A 19841-nucleotide genomic window follows, 5' to 3' on the forward strand; every position below is an offset into this window, starting at 1 on the left:
ACCTGATAAGACTGTAATACTAGTCAATTTCCAATGATGTCTGTGCTATTTTACATCTTAAGAGATGGAGACAAGATTTGATTGTTTAATGTTTATTCTAAGCTTTTTTTAAAATGAGAATTTAAAATATTTTTGGTCTGAATAAATATGTTAAAAAGTGAAAGCTTATTTTCTATCGTATGGGACAAAGTTAATAGCATATTTAACTACATTAAAAATAAATTCTTATAAATTTATTGCTACAGTTCCAATTAGATTATTATTTATTCACATTCACCATAGTGGTGTAACAGATATTATGCCCTATTTAAATGACCTTAGCTTTATATATTCTTATTTGCTGAAAAGGCTTACTCAGCACACACATTTTTATTTTTAAAAGATTTATTTTATTTATTTGAAAGGCAGAGTTAAAGAGGTAGAGACAGAGTGAGAGATCTTCCATCCACTGGTTCACTCCCCACATGGCCACAACAGCCGGAGCTGTGCCAATCTGAAGCCAGGAGCCAGGAGCCAGGAGCTTCTAATGGGTCTCTCATGTGGGTGCAGGGGCCCAAGGACTTGGTCCATCTTCTACTGCTTTCCTAGGTCTTAGCAGAGAGCTGGATCAGAAGAGGAGCAGCCAGGACTAGAACCGGCACCCATATGGGATGCTGGCGTTTCAGGCCAGGGCTTTCACCCACTGTGCCACAGGGCCAGCCACTTTCCTTAGTTTTTATATTTAGCATTTTTAAAGCTGAGAATTATTACCAAATTTTTGATGCAATTATGTTCAAGTTCTAATAAAAATTAGTTTCAACACATGATTTATCTAGGTTCTGAAGTTGCAAGTCTCAATATTTGTGCTGTATTAAAAAATCAATGGAAACTTGGAAAGCATTATTCATCAAGTTTACATTCTAAATAGCCTTCCAAGATTTCCCATATATATTAAATTTCTTAAAGTACAAAGATGATATGAACTGTGCACTATGCCAAACAAAACTATTGAGTGAAATGAGCACTGATAATCTGGGTCAAGTAACCTGCTCAGGGCCAGACGTACAAAGGTCCAGGTTTGCAGTACAGCGAGACCAGCAGACACGGGAGTGCGGGGAATTGGGATGTGCAGCCCAGGCAGGGCTGGGAACACTGAAAGTAGGAGTCCGCAGCCACAGCACAGCAGTCACTGTTCTGCTCACAAGCTCATGAGGATGGCCAGAGAGAGCGCACAGGGGTGGGAGCTAGTATGCTTTATTTTATTTATTTTTAAAGATTTTATTTTTATTTGAAAGGCAGACTTACAGAGAGAGAGAAAAAGAGAGAGAGAGAGAGAGAGAGAGAGAGAGAGAGAGAGAGAGAGAGAGAGAGATTCCATCTGCTGGTTTATTTCCCAAATGGCTGCACCAGCCAATGCTGGGCCAGGCTGAAGCCCGGAGCTTCATCCAGGTCTCCCGCGTGCTGACCCAGGGACTTGGGTGCCCTCTGCTGCTTTTCCAGGTGCACTGGCAGGGAGCTAGGTCAGAAGTGGAGCAGACAAGACTTGACACCATAGGGGATTCCGGGGCTGCAGGGAGTGGTTTAACCCACTGTGCCTGTGATGGCCCCACTTGCAAGCTTTAAACAAGTGCTGAAACATAAGTCCTCCCCTTCCATGCAGCCTTGGCTCCTTGGTACAATGCATCTAAGCAACATGCAGACTTTTCTTCTTGTCTTCAAGGCTCTAAACCTTATCAGTGTACTTCTTGGATCTTTGTTAACTTTTCATTAAATGGCCCAGTTATCAAAGGAGGTTAGCAGTATAATGGACACAATGTAATACACGTGTAATTATTAAATATTTATATTTATATATCATTCCAACAACTTTACTGAGGATACATTAAAAGTAAAAGAATTGTTAAAACATCGTCAAAGTAATCTAATTGAAACATTACTATACACTTAAGTCACAAGAGAAGATACAATACAGATTAGATCATAAAATAGAGAATTTGGCTGCCTTAGAAATAGGGGAGACACGAGATGAATCCTAAGTTAATCTTGAGTTTCTTGTTTGGTTGACTGAATAAATTGTGGTGTTATCACACAGATACCAACTATGAAAATATTTGATGACACAATGAGAAAGTTTTGATGCAATAAATTTTGTTTGTTCATGTGGAAGTAATTAGCAGACAAATAAATAGGCTTGGAACTCCAGAAAGATTTTCAGGAAAATGTTGATTGAGAAATCATAAACAAATGTGATAAAATAATGATGCTATGCAATCAGGCTTCAATAATCTATTTTGTAACTACCTGGATGGACAGTTACAACTTCTATACCTGTTCACAATCCAGTAAAAAAATTATAGTCCTCCTACATCAACTCACATCCCAGCGTATGTCCCATATCCACATATAGAGCCTAACATCTCACCCACACGTCAAAATTCACACCACACAGTAAGATATATATGATTTTAAGAGTTATGTAAAACTCAAGAGCAAATGGCATGTTTTGCTTTTAAGAATTCCTTTCCTGAAAAAAATGGGTCAACGTGCTTAGGCTTTCAAATTTGCAAAATACTGAACTGTCCATGGCAGAAGGGCATGGCTTCCTCTGAAAGACACGTGAGGCCATGAGACTCCATGACAGATCTGAGTCCCACGGCAGCAATGCATGGGGTGAATCTGTGAGAAGTTTTCAGCTTCCTTGTGGAAGATGAGGTGCCAGGATTCCTTCCACCATTAAATTCCATAACAAAGTTAGACCACTATTTAATCAATTTACTTCTCATTGCATGCGTGATGCTATTGATATGAACTGGGAATTGTATGTTGCATTTTTCTGCATTAGATTTATAAACATAACCTTAGAGCCATATATAGAAATTGGCTAGTTAAAAAACACTAGGCATTCTATACATTCAAACTGTTGGGGATGTTGTCAATTTAGGTTTAATGGCAACATGTTATAGACATGGGTACCTCATTATTATCATTTACAGATTCCATAATTTCTGAGAAAGCAATTTTACCTTAATGCATTAGAAACTGTACAGAAAAGATACAATGGAATGAGAATACTTTTTCAAATTTTGTTATCAATTTTCTGCACATTTGAATGCATGCACTATTTATTTGGCCTTAAAACTAATGCTTAAGTTCAATGGACATGGTTAAAAAAAAAGACATGTAATATTTTTCTATTCAAATTAGCACATCCTCATTGAACTCACATTTGTTTTCATTCAACATTACCATAATTGTTTGGTTTTTGTTTTACTTAATTGTATTCTCTTACAGACATCACTTTCTCACACGTTTACACTCATTCATTACCACATACACATATGCACACACATATGCACACACACAGTTGCATTCACGCATGCTCTCTCTCACATGCACACACATGGATACACACTGAGACAAACACACAAATATGGAGTTCTCCTCCTGCTATTGCACCAAACCTTACGTATTTGAGATTTATGACAGGATAAGCAGTCCAACGTCAATAAGCAACCAATTGAATAGAAAGACTAACTGTCTTAAATTTTGAATCTTTTCATGCAATGGCAAGGTAGACTTGATGGCAAGAACCCTGTTACCTGAGCCATCACTGCTGCGTCCCAGGTCGGCATTGGCAGGAAGCTGAAGTCAGGGACTGGGTCTAGGCATCAAACCCAAGCACTCCAGTGTGTGATGAATGTATCATATTTTCTTGCTCTCTCCACAATTTTTTAAAAAAGGTTTATTTATTTATTTGAAAGGCAGAGTGATAGAGAGGGAGATAGAGAGAGACCTTCCATCTGCTAGTTCACTCCCCAAATGGCCGCAGTGGCTGGAGCTGGGCCAATCTGAAGCCAGAAGCCAGGAGCTTCTTCCAGGTCTCCCATGGTCTCCACAAATATTAAATGATGCTTTTGAGTTACCCATAAATTTTTGACAAGAACAAATTTATTATAAACACTTACAGTTTCAGTTTGCAGAATCTAATTTTATTTTCTCAGCATTACATAATCAAAGTCAAATATACCTTGAACACCAAAATATATGTTTTAAAAAATGGTTCCTCGACAGTCAGTGAAAATCCACAGCCTTAATTTAAATGAAGTTGTCTTAGAATCCACAGTCTTCAAAGATTTTAAACATTTCTTCCTTTGGAAGTATTTTGTTTTGTTTCTTTCCTATTGAAGTTCGTTTTGTCTAGGTAAATATAGTAAGAAACATAATCTACAATGATTTCTGACACCTGTCAGCAATAAGGTATTCCATATTTTGGACACTGTGAGCTATTTTTCAATAATTTAATCCTCAAAATGATTCTGTTTTGTGGGTTTTATTATAATTTACCAACTAGGAAAATTGAAGCACCAGTTCTTTCTGTCCAATGCCATTTAACTGGCAAGTGATGTTGTTAGAATATGAAGCCAACTATTTCAGTTAGAGATTTTTCTAGTACCCCACAGAGCACTAGGGAATATAGATAAAGCAAATTTTTCAATTCTATGAAAAAATCCAAATAATCCACATGATTTCATGGCTGTTTGAATACAGACACCTGGACCTGTTTCCTGTGGATTACATACCCTGTCCTGGGCTCCCTAACAGGACATCAGGATTATCTGCCATCATTCACCTTGGGGAGATGTGCAGAGTTCATTCCAATATGAAGGGCAGTTCACTTAAATTCAACACCTGCATTTTGGACAGGTACATACCTCTATCTTTTGAGTGTTGATTGAAGGCTCAGATCAGGTGTGTCTCCTTCTGGGACTTTTTTCAACACAGTATGTCCACTATTGGCGAATACACAAATTTCTCATTTTACCCACTTAATTTTTTAAGTATTTATTTATTTGAAAGGCATAGCATCAGAGGGAGGGATTAAAAAGAGGCGGGGGATGGAGAGAGATATGGGAGATAGGTATCATAGCCACTGGTTACACTTCAAATGGTCACAACAGCCAGGGATGGGCAAGCCTGAATGCAGAGTTAGGAGCTCCATCTGGGTCTCACATGTGGGTGGCGGGAACCAAGATTCTTAAGTCATCACTGCTGCCCCCCCCCATGGTGCACATTAGCAAGAATCTGGATCAGAAGTGGAAGCTGGCCTTGAACACAGGCACTTGAAATGGGATTCCAACATCCCACACGGTCACTTAACCACTGTACCACAGGACCCACCCAATTCTGCTCTTCTAACTCACAAGGTTTTCTGTAGAGAGAGAGTAAATACTGCAGGCTTTATGGGCCACATTTGCACTGCTTAAATCTGCTATTGTAGTTTGAAAGCAACCATAGGTAATACATAAGCTAGATGTGAGACTGCATTCTAATAAAACTTTATTTACAGAAACTGGCAGGGAGCTGGATTTAGCCTGTTAACTGTTTTGATGACATTCATTCTAAAGACACCTTTACAAAAGTAAGAAGACAAGCTTCTGATCAAGATGATAGTTCCCATATGTTTTTGACAAAGTACTGAAATCCGGAATGTATAAAACTTCCTACAGCTGAATAATAAAAAGACAAAAGACACAATAAAATGGGATCCAGGATTTTAGCGCTGGTCTAAAAAAATCAATGAATATCAAACTAATTGCATGGCGTTGTAGCACAGCAGGTTAACACCTGGCCTGCGGCTCTGGCATCCCACACAGACACCAGTTCAAGATCCAGCTGCTCCACTTCTGATCCAGCTCCCTGCTATACACCTGGGAAAGCAGAGTGAAATGGCCAAAGTCCCTGGGCCCCTGCACCCATGTGGGAGACAGAAGAAGCTCCAGGCTCCTGGCTTCAGCCTTGTGCATCCCTGGCCATTTATAGCCATTTGGGTAGTGAACCAGCAGGTGGAAGTTCTCTGTGTCTCTCCTCCTCTCTCTGCCTTTCAAATAAATAAAAAAAAATAAATAAACCAGTGAAAAGATGTTCAATTCCATAGCCATCAGGGAAAGGGATATTAAATCACCATGAGTTAAAATGTCACACAGAAGAAAAATGGGGTGAGGGGCAGGGATTGCCATAACGATGTGGATGTGCTGTGCAGAGCAACTAGAACCCTCACATGCTGCTGTTCAGAGTAGAATACGATGCTACCTGGAAACGTTCATCACGAGAATGCCTAGAATTCCTCTTCTACATTTTTTATAAAAGTGAAAACATATGACCACAACATGCTTTTAGAAAATGTTCATAGTTATCCTCAGACAGAGCATCCTAAATATCATTTGGCAGGTAAATGCATGCACAAATGATGGCGTATCAGTATAATTGCAAACTACTCAACAAAATAAAAAATGGACTATGAACATTCTCAGTAACATAAATTGTGAGTAGACTTGCGGTGAAAATGAAAAGTATGTATTTTAATTGCATTTATATTAAAATAGACATAACTAAGTTGCAGTTATAAAAAATCAAAATATTTGCCTTTGGAGCTGATTGACTAGACAGAGTATAAGCAAACTTAGAGAGATGAGGAAATACTCTATTTTATTTGGGTGATGACCAAAATATAAAACTGTACACATAATATCTGCATTTGCTGCATGAAAATTATACTTTAATTTTAAAGTGATTTTGTTATGACTAAAATATAAGTGTTTTTCCCTTAGGTTTCATTGAACACCACAAGGATTAAGCGGCTAGGGACAATCCTGATGTCCTATGAGTCAAGGAATAGTGTGAAAGTCCTGGGAAGTTAAGGAAGTGCCAAGCTGGCCTCTGTTAAGTTTCTAGACAATTAGCATGGATCTTTCTGGTATTCTGTTCCCTTTCTGTTGAGCCCAGTTACATTCTTGTCTGTAGTCTAGTGTCATAGTTTGTCTTCTATTCATATCAAAATGCGCACCAAGGAAACAATCTAATCAATTATTTTTGATGTTATTGTCAAGTTAAAAGTTCTCTCAAAAGCATGCATCCCTTACCTCCTCTCACCCTGTAACAGAAACAAACTCCTTGTGAGTATACTTGTACCCGCGGGAAAGCATTTGGATTTGGATATATTCAGAGGAATCGAAGCTGATGTCTTCCCAGGCAGCTCAGAATGAGTAAGACAAAACCATGGCATCTCTCCTTCTCAGGTGGCCTCAGGACTTCACAGACCCTCTGTGGTCCAACCGATAGGCAGAGAGCTATTGAATGAACCTTCATGGTCCTTGAGGACAGAGTTAGACTCTTGGCCTTACCCTCAATGAATTTAAGCCTAATAATATAGCATGACTTCATAGGTGAGCACAAGCCTTTCAAATACATGATGGATTCTTGTCTCGATGATATTGTTCTGCCAATACACTTCTTATCACTGGCTTGAAAATAGAGTAATATTCTCTGTAGCATATTTTAGTCTCTGTATCTTTTAAAAGCCAATCTTTGCAAAAGTGGAGTGCGATGTTGCAGTTGAGTTCTCTCACCATTTCCGTTTTTCTCAACACCACAGTTCTTCTGGTTTTTTCATCTTTTGGATTTAAATCCTCCTGAATTCAGTTTAAAAGCCCTTTATTTAAAAATTATAATTTGTTTTATACTAGAATATTAATGCTAGGAAATACCATAGAATAATTCAGTTCAATCCATTCATTAGGATTTTATTGCCTAGTTATATTAATGTGTTCACCCTATTCATGCTGGAGATTGGGTATTACCTTAGCTTGGGTATTTTTGGTAAATTGCCAGTTTTGTGAGTTTATTTCCTGTGTTAAAGTTGATGCATCTGTTTGGCTTTGATTCACTAACTGAGATTTAGGCTTGAGAGAATAATACCTTACACATCACATTTAGAATTTAGCTCGTTTCCATCGAGAATTGTGTCATGTAGTTCGAGAAAAAACCTGGAAACCAATATTTTGTTCAGAAGAGAAGGAAATATGCCTCTGTGACCCATTCTTTATTATGGTAACTATTAACAAGCATCTGGAAATAGATATATTTTTCTAAGTGGATTGAAAATGCTGTCTGCTGTGTATTTGTGAAATAGTTTTGACTACCATAAAAATACCACAAAGTATATTCTGAAATACAGTCTGAAAATGGTGTTTTTTAAACCACCCCTTCCTTAGTGGTCTTTGGAATCTACACAAAGGGAAAACATGACAAATAACCCCAACAGAATTCAAATTGCTTCAGTGTTTATTTTTAAAATAATTCACTGCATTTTGAAATTGAATTAAAGGTTATAAATCATCTAGAGGAATTAAAAGGAAAATTAGTTTTTGTGGTAGCATCACTTTTGTGTTTTATATTTCATTAAGATGAATTTTAATCTGTAAACTATCATACAAATTTAAAGCATATATATATATATGTATATACAAACACACTCTCATGAACCTAGAAACTCTTCAAGACCTTTTCCTTTGAAACATGAGCTAGGACATTTGAATAAATGCGAAAGTACTTCTCTCAAATAGTGCTAAATAATTTGTTGATGTGCATTTGAAAATAGGTCTGAATTTTGTGTTACAAAGTTGATATATCAGGGTACTTCAAAATGCTCATGGTAAAACTGAATTAAAATATATTTATTGCTTTTAGGAGAATGGACATTTTGATGATATTGATTCTTCCAATACATGAGAATGGAAGATTTTTCCATTTTTTTGGTATCCTCTTCTGTTTCTTTCAGATTTTGTAATTCTCATCATAGAGGTCTTTGATGTCCTTGGTTAAGTTTATTCCAAGGTATTTGATCTTTTTGTAGCTATTGTGAATGGGATTGATCTTAGAAGTTCTTTCTCAGCCGTGGCATTGTCTGTGTATACAAATGCTGTTGATTTTTGTGCATTATAGTTCTGAGACATTTGAAAAATCAGTAATTACTAAAGATAAATTTTATTATTTTCCAGAAATGGCCAACAAGCCTCATTTTTTAATAAGGAATGTGTCTTATTCAAATTTTAAGTTGAATTTCAAAGCATATTTCTCCCCTCCCAACCTCCATGACTTCAATTATTTTATGCTTGGAAAATCTGTTTTGAAACGTGGATAATATAAAGCTCAGTTGTCTTTAACCTCAATCTTACACATGTGTAAATGAGATATTTGATTGTTGAGTTCAGAGCAAGGATTTTCAGATATTGGTAGTGTGGCTCAGAACTATTTAAATAAACCTAGATTCCCCGTCGGCTTTTTGACCAGAGTGGCTTTTGGAGGGCTTCGCAATTTTTCTAAATGAGGACAATCCTATATCTCCACCCATAACTAACACAGAATATAGTCAAAAGTCATGGAATTCTCCAAGCTAATCTTAGGAGCTCTTTATTAAATCTAAATTGTGATTCTACTATCTTACCATCTTTTGAAAACATTTTTTAAAGTATGCATAATCAAAAAATGAAGGAAATTTAAATAGGTGGGAACACACACATGGATACACATTCGCACTCGTTTGCACTTAGACATTCACACACACACACATACGCACACACACATATTAGAAGAAGTAACTGAGCATAGCAGAACTCAACCCATTATCTGAAGTTGGCAAGGATGTTTCATTTCCTACATCATTTGCAGACTAATTTACCACAGTGATTTAATAAAGTTAGTTGTTCTTAAAATGTTAATGGAATGAGGGGGAAAAATTCTTTTTGCAATAAATATTTGCGCCAAGGAGCACAGAGCAGGTGAGCCCTCCTGTCCTTTCACGGGTATGTTCACAAGTGACTGGGCTAATACTCCTGACTTTCTGTAAGCACCCAAACTGGATAACACAAATAGCAAACAAATATACTTTATTTCATAACAAAAAATAACTTTCATTTCAACTGAAGGTTCCATAATATATTTAATAGTATATAAATTAGAGTCTGGAAATTAGTTGATCATTTGTTGCCAATAGTTTAATTCATAATTTCTTTGTCTTTGATGCCAATTCAGAGATAAGATAAATAATAAAAATTTGGTCCAAGTATACTAGAAAGATGAGTCATTGAAAAATCCTGGTTAAAAATCAGAACTTGGAAATTATATAAGAGATGTAAGAGAAAATTCATGAAGTGTATTAATCGCTTTAACAAGTGAACAACCTACTAAATGCCCATCTTGTTCAATTACATCAACACCTAGTCTATCAAAAAAGACAGTCAAGAACTGTTCAACCAGGACATCAGGTTAATAGGAAACTTCTCATCCAGGTGAGATATAATTGGTATGAATATCCAAGTCCTTGCTTAAAAATGTTCATAATTTAAAATAGGAAATCCTACTGAGCATTTGCATATCATAAGTTATAGAAAAATAAACATAGAGATAAGAGGGGACAAAAAGAGGGAGGGAAATTACTGAAAATTCAGGGAATTTTCTAAAAAAAATTAAAATTCTGATTCACTGAACTATCATCAAGCCATGTATTATTACTACTTATATGTTTATTAAATGAAGAAATTGAGACTAATAAGCAGTAACACATTTGATGAAATTCCAACGGTTAGGAAGCAGCGAATAAGGGAACCTAAGGCAGCCTACCTGACCTGAAAGCGAGGACCCAGCCATCACGCACCCTTCTCTGCCTTCTATAAATAGGACAATGCACTTGGCACTCAGATGCAACAGTCACTTAGAAGAAGCCTCAAATGGCTTCCTGGAGATCATTATCAGGAACCTAGATTTAGAGAAGGTTAGGCATATGGTATAAGACTCTGCATCGCTTCCTAAGCACACCAGGCAATTTTGTTACAAGTGGTGTATCATCTGCAATATGATAGCATTTACAGCACTCACCTTGTGGCTGTTATTCAAGGCAAAGACAAGAATGTCTGCAACTAAAGGAAAAAAAAAAACACCACAAGGAATTAATTCATTTTATTTGCAGCCCAAGGAGCCCCAGTGTAAGAGGATGGAGAAGAGCAGTTAAATGCTGTAATCTGTGAAATCAGAAGCAGGTTTTCCATAGATGCTCTTGGTAGTAGGATTCACACTGTGACTGTTCAGTCCACTTTCATCTTCTCTTCAGGGGCCAAAAGCTAATTTTTAACTTTTTTTTGTTTTGATGTAATTCTAGACCCACATGCAGCTGTAGGAAATGTCATAGAGAAATTCTGTGTACCACCAATTTCAGCTCTGGTTGCAGTATCTTGCATAAATGTATTGCAAGTGTAAAGTTGATATCCACTGACTATTTAGATTTCACCAGTCTTACATGTAGGCATTTGTTTGTGTTAGTATTTAGTTATAGGTAATTTTATTTCATAAATAGATTTTAGAACCATTATTACAGTTGCAAAAAGTAGTTTCACCATAGTTGCATAATAAAGTTTATACAATTGTATAATCACATATATAATTATGCCACATAAAACTCTTTAAGGTCACTTCTACCCCATTCCTTGTCCCTACCATAATCAACAGCAATTCCTAGTCTATTCTCCATCTCTATCATTTTGCCTTTATAAAAATTCTGTATAAGTGGAATCGTAGCATGGGTAAACTTTTGAGGTTGCCTTTCTTCACTCAGTATAATTCCCTTGAGATTAATCCAATTTTTTTCTTGTATCAATTATTTATTTTAAAGTCTTTTAAAATTTTCATCTATTAAAAAATTGACAGATAAAATCATATTTATCATGTAAAACACAATACCTTTAAGTGTATATATGGGATGAAATGCCTAAATCCAGCTAATTCACAGATGCATCACCTCACATAGTAATTTTTGTGATAAAAATTCAGTTAAATAAGAAAAATAAGTTCAATTGAAGTATGGTGGATATAGTTACAAAATGTTGCATTGTATTTGATCACTGAGTCATAACCACAGTAGGTATTTATCACATTTGGTCAACTGTTCACCTGAAAGAGTGTATTTGGGTTGTTAATATTATTTATTTATCTCATTTGTTTTTTAAAAAAAGATTTATTTATTTATTTGAAAGTTGGAGTTACATAGAGTAAGAAGGAAAGGCAGAGAGAGAGGTCTTCCATCTGCTGGTTCACTCCCCAACTGGCCTCAATGGCTGGAGATGCAGCTATCTGTAGCCAGGAGCCAGGAGCTTCTTCCAGGTCTCCCATGTGGGTGCAGGGGCCCAAGCACTTGGGCCGTCTTCTACTGCTTTCCCAGGCTGGAGCAGAGAGCTGGTTTGAAAGTGGAGCATCCGGGACTCGAAATGGCACCTATGTGGGAGGCAGGCACTGCAGGAGCAGCTTTACCTGCTATGCCACAGTGCTGGCCCCTATCTACTTGTAAGAAAGATCATCTGGGGAGGGGGGTGAATGAATGAATGAATGAGAGGGAGAGGTTGAAAATATTTTCCAAATTGCTAGTTCACTACTCAAGTGGCTGCAAGAGCCAGGTCTTAGCCAGGATGAAGCTGGAAGCCAGGAACTCCATCCTGGTCCAAAGGCAGGAGAGCAAGGACTTGGACCATTTCCCCTGCCTTCCCAGGCACACTAAGCAGGGATTTGGATTAGAATTTGAGTGCCTGACCCTGGAATTGGGGCTGTGATATGGGATGCCACCATCTCAAGTAGCGTCTTACACTACTTCGCCACAGTGCCAGCCCCTACGTTTAACAGTTGCTGCGAATCAATCTGCTGTGCATATTAATATGCAGATAGGTCTTGATGTGACCCCAATGTTGCATTTGTCTATAACAAATGCCAAGGATTGTCATTATATTCTAACACTTCAGTATTTTTTTTAATTATCAACTTGTTTTCTAGAGGGTCTGTACCATTTGACATACCACCATCGTTGTCTTCTAACCATTCCCATTAGGTATCGAATCATATCCCATTGTGGTTTTAATTTGCATTTCCTGAGTGGGGTAAGGGTGTTCATGTACTCACTTGCCTTTACTTTCATGAGATGCATTGTTACATGCCTCCCGTTGTATACTTGAACTTTTACTCCTAAGTTTTGTGTTTTTACAGTTTGAGATCTTCATGTTTGAGGCAGACATCTCTTCTGGCCTTTGTGTTGGCAGATATTTCATTCCAATCTGATGCTTCATTTTTACCCTGGTTTCAGTGTCGTGCAGAGAGTGTCTTTAATTTTCTCAGCTCCATTTTTTTCCTTTTATGGACTTCCAGCCACTAACTTTACTTCCTGGGTCATCATCTCAAAGATGAGGAATGACCTCCTCATCATGATCCTTGCTGATGGGGAGAACGGGCAAGCAGCTTCCATTAGGGATGAAATGCTTTGCTGCTAATCACAGCATTGAAACAAAACTGAAAAATACTGTCACAGTGAAAACCATTCTCAGCGTTCCCCTGCTTCTTTGTTCTATGAGGATTTATAACTGAGTCTAGTGTGTCCAGCCCATAAAGGTTTTGTCACTTACTCAGCAGTTATCCATATTCATCGTGAATGTTCCCTGTACATATTACTGTCTCTACAATTCTAGCCCAGGAGATGAATGAAGAAGTGGGTCATTTACATGGCCCTGAGTTAGGTGAGTCATTTACATCTTAGAATTATAGCTAGTTGGTTCCATTATTCATATTTCTATATATGACTCTAACTTCTTTATTTAGGAAATGTAAAATCAGGTACAATCTAGGAAATTTCCATACTTCTTAAAATATCTTAACAGCATGCTATACATTATGTTTTGTAGTATTCTTTCCTTTTATTCTGTAATGTTGTTCATAAAAACTGTCTCTAGAGGGAGGCATTTGACCTAGCTTTATATTTCATATCATTGTGCTTTAGTCTGGGTTCTGGCTCTGTTCCTGATTCCAGCTTCCTGCTAACGAGCACCTTGGGAGGCAAGAGCGATGGTTCAATTGGTTGGGTCCCTGTCACCCATGTGGAGACCTGGATTGAGTTCCTGGATCCTGCTTAATACATGAAAATGAACAGATTTTTTTGAAAAATTATCTCTAATCATAATAGTTCTCTGCTTAACCACTTCTGTTATACCTTTTTGTTGACAGAATAAATATAAATTCCACAAAATAAGAAATGGGTCATTAGCATCTCAGGAAAAAAATACTACATGTCACTTGGACTAGTGAGATGGTATTGGTACATGCCACCTTGATGGGATTGTATTGGAATCCCCTGGCACGTTTCTAACTCCACAACTTGGGGCAAGTCCGATTGAGCATGTCCCAAATTGTACGTCTCCTCCCTCTCTTATTCCCACTCTTACATTTAACAGGGATCACTTTTCAGTTAAAATTTAAACTCCTCAGAATAATTGTGGGTTAATTACAGAGTTCAACCAATAGTACTAGAACAAAAAAATACTAAAATGTATAAAGTATTACATTGTACATCAACAGTCAGGACAAGAGCTGATCAAGTCACTGTTTCTAATAGTGTCCATTTCACTTCAACAGGTTTCCCCTTTGATGCTCAGTTAGTTGTTGCTGATCAGGGAGAACATATGATATTTGTCCCTTTGGGACTGGCTTAATTCACTCAGCATAATGTTTTCCAGATTCCTCCATCTTGTTGCAAATGACTGGATTTCATTGTTTTTTTTACTGCTGTATAGTATTCTATAGTGTACATGTCCCATAATTTCTTTATCCAGTCTACTGTTGATGGGCATTTGAGTTGGTTCCAGGTCTTAGCTATTGTGAATTGAGCTGCAACAAACATTAATGTGCAGACAGCTTGTTTGTTTGCCAATAATTTCCTTTGGGTAAATTCCAAGGAGTGGGATGGCTGGGTTGAATTGTAGGGTTATATTCAGGTTTCTGAGGAATCTCCAGACTGACTTCCATAGTGGCTTTACCAGTCTGCATTCCCACCAACAGTGGGTTAGTGTCCCTTTTACAGTTCACAATTGATCACACTGATAGGTCTAAGAGTCAAAGGGATCACACAAACAAGACTAGTGTCTGCTAATACTAACTGATATAATCAAAAAGGGAGAGAACTATCCATCAAGGGAAGCAGGATACACAGCAGACTCATAGAATGGCAGATGTCCTAAATAGCACTCTGGCCTCAGAATCAGCCCTTAAGGCATTTGGATATGGCTAAAGAGCCCATGAGAGTATTTTAGTCATGGAAAGCCAAGACACTCTGGAAAAAAAAAAAAAGAAGAAGAAGAAGACCTAAATGAAAGCTCTCTGCGAGTAAGATCCCAGTGGAAAGAACGGGGCCATCAAAGAAGGAGGTACTTTTCTCTGAAGGGAGGAGAGAATTCCACTTTGACTACGACCCTGTCGGAATAAGATCGAAGTTGGCGAACTCAAAAGGCTTCCATAGCCTTGGCAACTCATGACTAGAGCCTAGGGAGATTACTGATGCCATAAACAAAAGTGTCAAATTGTTAAGTCAACAACAGGAGTCACTGTGTACTTACTTCTCATGTGGGATCTGTCCTTAATTTGTTGTCCAATGTGAAGTAATGCTGTAACTAGTACTGAAACAGTATTTTACACTTTGTGTTTCTGTGTGGGTGCAAACTGATGAAATCTTTACTTAATATATACTAAATCGATCTTCTATATATAAAGATAATTGAAAATGAATCTTGGTGTGAATGGAAGGGGAGAGGGAGCGGGTGATGGGAGGGGTGTGAGTAGGAGGGAAATTATGGGGCGGGGGAAGCCATTGTAATCCATAAACTGTACTTTGGAAATTTATATTTACTAAATAAAAAAAGAAAAAAATGCAACATGTACCTAATGACTCAAAAATCTGAGAGTCATTTTCAATACTTTCTTATTTCCTGAAGCCCTGCATTGAAGTATTTAGAAGTTTCTAAATACTTAGTGAACACTACATACAAAATATATGTCAAATCTACCTATTCTGTCCATCGTCATGGGACACAGAGTCCAAACCGTGGAACAGGTAGTCCAAACCTTTCTCTTGCAGCTACAGTCCTTTTAATTGGTAACTTTGTCTCCTTACATCCCACGGTGACTGATCCCTTGAAAACATACATCCTATCACACCTCGCACTGCTGTATTTCCTCTAAAGGCTTTTCAGTCTTCAGAGAAGCAGTTTTCTCACCAACCTTAGAATTTCTCCTTGACCTGGCGTCTCCCTTCCTCTTTATAGTTTCTTAGCAGATGTGTCCTTCCCCTTTGTCCCTGCGATGTAGCCACACTCATCTGTTTTTACTTTCTTAGGATTATTTTTAGGGTCTTTTCCAACACTGCTTCTCAGCCTGAAGCATCTCCCAGCCTTACTCCCCCACACAGAACTTTCCTAACACCTGCTGTCTGATGTTGACCCCATCTGTCCCACTAGTTTGCTGTCAAGGGAGCTTTTTGCAGTTTTGCTTATGATGTGTCACTACCTGGAATAGGTTAGTATGCTTGTTGTGAATTATCCACCTAAGAATGTTAACATTTTGATAGGATAAAATTGATCTCACTCATTCACTGCTATTTTTCCAGAACCTAAATGGTACCTCAAATACATAATGTACTTTTTGAAGATGTGTTCACTAAGTGCATTTATCTGTCTATCCATCTATACATCCATCCATCCAACTCTATCTACCAAACATTTAAAAAAAAATTGAACCAAAGTTAATTTGATACTTTCTTTTCCTATGAAAATCGTCATGTGTCATATGCCTTACATATAGAACTTCTTACTGTTCCCTACATATATTATGTCCTTCCCAGTGTCTTTTCTTTCCCATAGAATCTTGCATTCTGCTCAGTCCCACCACCCTTCTTTGTTCACTTGTAACTTCTGGATTTAACCAGGAGAAATAGTCCCTAATCTTCCAAGGTTCTAAATGCCAAACAGGTAGAAGTGATTTTTTCACAATGAGAATGTCAGCCTGTTTTGCCACTTGAGATTCAAAGTACTTTATATTGCAATATACTCATGCTCATTAGGGTGAGATTTATTGTCCTGTTGTGACATGGCTTTCAAATTTGTGTTTGAAAAAGTTTCAAATGCCAGGATTTGGTTGAGGAAGGGGTGAAGGCACTTGGGAAGAGTTTCCCAGCTCTGAAGTTCACAGCTCATCTCTTGTAACCTTATTTCTCACTGGGCGTGCGTTCCCTTACCCTCGCCCTCCCTCTTGTCATTTCTGAGAAGAAATGCTAGGCCAGTCATACCACCATCATTTAAAAGGGGTACCACTATTCATGCATGGGGCCATCAGCATAAGAAAGTCATTCTCCGGTAATGTTAAATATGACGAGTGGAGTAAATGAGATATTTGCAGGAATGGAAAAGGAAGTAAAGAAAAAAACAACCCTGAGTATATGGATGCATTTTTGGTACAGGGCACCTTATGTTGGCAGCCTGCTTCACTCACAGGAAACCTATGACAGCGTTCATGCTTTGGTTGCCTAATCGTATTCTGTCAGAAGTAAATTGGGTTGCTGGTAACACATTTGCTCTAAAACAGCATAAAAACTAATGACCGTGTCAAGCTATGTACACTGCCGGCAGCTACAGTATGCCAGGATAATTGCTTACATTTGGATTTCTGATACCCTTGCTCAGTCAGAGGGCGTGTGCTGAATGTTGGCAGACCAGACCTTGAACTCACTGTGCATTTTGTGGAGAGAGACAAACTCAGAAACAGGCTCCCTTCCCCCTCGGAACTCCGAGTGCTCAGGCAGTGATAATGATTCGTGCAGTTTCCAAGCTGGCATCCCAGTACAAACACTTTCAAACTGTGGAATGAAAAACGCTGGGGAAAGGCCAATTTGAAGGTGGCTTTTGTGAGACAAAAAAGAACTCACTATAGTAGCTGGATTCCTAGCTTTGAGTAAAAACAATTAGGCTTTAGAGAATCTAAGTTACACTTGGATGCCAGTGGATGATAATGCGTGGACCTATTGACCTCGCTTTCTACAATGGTATCTGGAGCATTTTCTGCTCAGGGTTTCCCTGTAATATTTGCTGAACCTGTTCTCTTCTGTCATCACCTGTTCTCCTTCTTTGTTTTTATCCCATATCTTTCTTCAGTGACACTGATATTTGATATCTGGATGCAAACATACAAGGTAGAGTGTGCAGTCATGATTTTCGTGTGGCAGAAGCATTTTTGAAAGCAACCTAAAGATTTTGAAGGAATCTTTAATTCTTGCTCTGTCACTGTGCATCTGTATTTTTCTTCTATACTTGCCAGCTTATAAAAATTATTTTTTCCTCTGGGTTTGGAATAAGACACCACCCACACGGCTCCCTAATCTACATGTGCAATGCTGTGTCTCCAGTGTTTCGCTTCACTGGGCTGATTTCAAATCTACACTTACCCCTTATCACCTCCTTCATCTCAAACAAAGATAGATACCTCTTCTGCATTTTGTCTGTGTCATTTTCCATTTATTCCAGCCTAAACAATATGTACTTTTTTTCAATCCTAGAGAATCTTCACCCATCCATATTTTGATAAGTCTATCTTTTGATGGATTTACTTTGCTTTCATTTTCAGAAATTTTACCAAAGAGAGCAGAAGCATTTTCCCAGATAAAAGTATATGGACAACATATATGCAGAAAGAAAATAAGTAGTTCTCAGGGTCACATTCATGGAAACTTGGCTCTTTGAAGATAATCACTTATTTAGAACCTCAGAATCTGACATCCAGATTCTTGTAATAGATATAATAGATTCTCACGAGTATTTTCTCATTGTTTTGTCTTTAGACATTATAAGGACAATAAACAGACATGTCACAAACTAAATTCTGGAGCTAAAAAGGGCCCAAGACTTGTCCTTAACATTTGCAGTTTCAAAAGCTCTATGCATGCCTCAGCAGATTATTTTAATAATTACGCTTGTTAAACAAAGAAGATAGAAACTTTTCAATTTACTGAACATGTGTGTCTATTAATTTGTGAAACTCTGGTTTCTGCTAGGTTGCCCGTGCCTCTTATTAATCTGGTGAACCCCCAGATCCAAACCCTGTGGCTGTTCAAAGTCCTTGTTCTCCTTCCTTTCACATTACTTAGCTGCTTCTCTTTCTTACGCTTTATTGCTCTCTTAAATATGCATCGCTTTCGTTCCACAGTGTGATTCAGGTAAGCTCTACCGCTTCGCCATTTCTACAGACGCTTCCAACATTTTGAAGCCTTGGTGTCTTCACGGAACTTCCCTGTGTGTGTGTGTGTGTGTGTGTACACGTGCACCTGCAGAGATCCATGTGGAGGGGAAGGATGTTGAAGGTCGTGAGGAAGACGTGTGTACTTCCCAGCCTTCCTCGTATGCCTGCTTTCCCCCTTCCTGTCTCAGCCTCTTGCGTGCTCTCTTGTCTTGCTATTTTGGTTCATATCTCAGTTCATTCGTGATCTAGCATAAGGCTCAAGTTCTTTTAAAACTATTTTCCTGAAAAGATTAGTTTCTCAAAGGAATTTCAGTAAAGATGAAAAAATAATACTTGTAGACACAAAGTCGAGAACAAAAAGAGAAACTGATGGTCTTCCAGGAATAATTACCGAACCCTATCAGTTGCATTAGTGTTCCTTCTTCTGGCGACACTAATGTCTTCCAGAGAGTGTTTCTCTCCTTTGATCAGTTTTCCTGAAACTTTGACAGATCTTAGCTCCTGGCTTTGTAGGATGTGTGCACACCTCGATACATGCCTCTGCCTCTTTTGATGTCGATGCATCTTTCTCCAGATACACTAAGGTGTGCCTCAGTCCTGGGGGAACCTTCTGTCATCTGGATATTTTGAGTTCTCTTCATTCACATAATTGCAGAGAATATTTTGGGTTAGAAGGCCTAGCGAAATAGCAATATTCTTCAGTTATATATTATTATGCATTTAAATATCACACATAATTCATTTTCCATCTCTAAAGGAAATAGAATAATGTTTTCTGTGCTGAGTACACCATGGACTCTAGAAGCGTTGCTTTAAACTTTTCATCCCACAAAAAACCCTGATGTTGGCCCTTCGTGGCCTTTTATCAAATCACAGAGATGATATGCAGAATATGTTTCAGAAGGCACTTTCTCAAGAAAACATAAGTATGTCCCAGATGT

Source organism: Oryctolagus cuniculus, chromosome 16 (genome assembly GCF_964237555.1).
Source record: "Oryctolagus cuniculus chromosome 16, mOryCun1.1, whole genome shotgun sequence".
Classification (NCBI taxonomy): Eukaryota; Metazoa; Chordata; class Mammalia; order Lagomorpha; family Leporidae; genus Oryctolagus; species Oryctolagus cuniculus.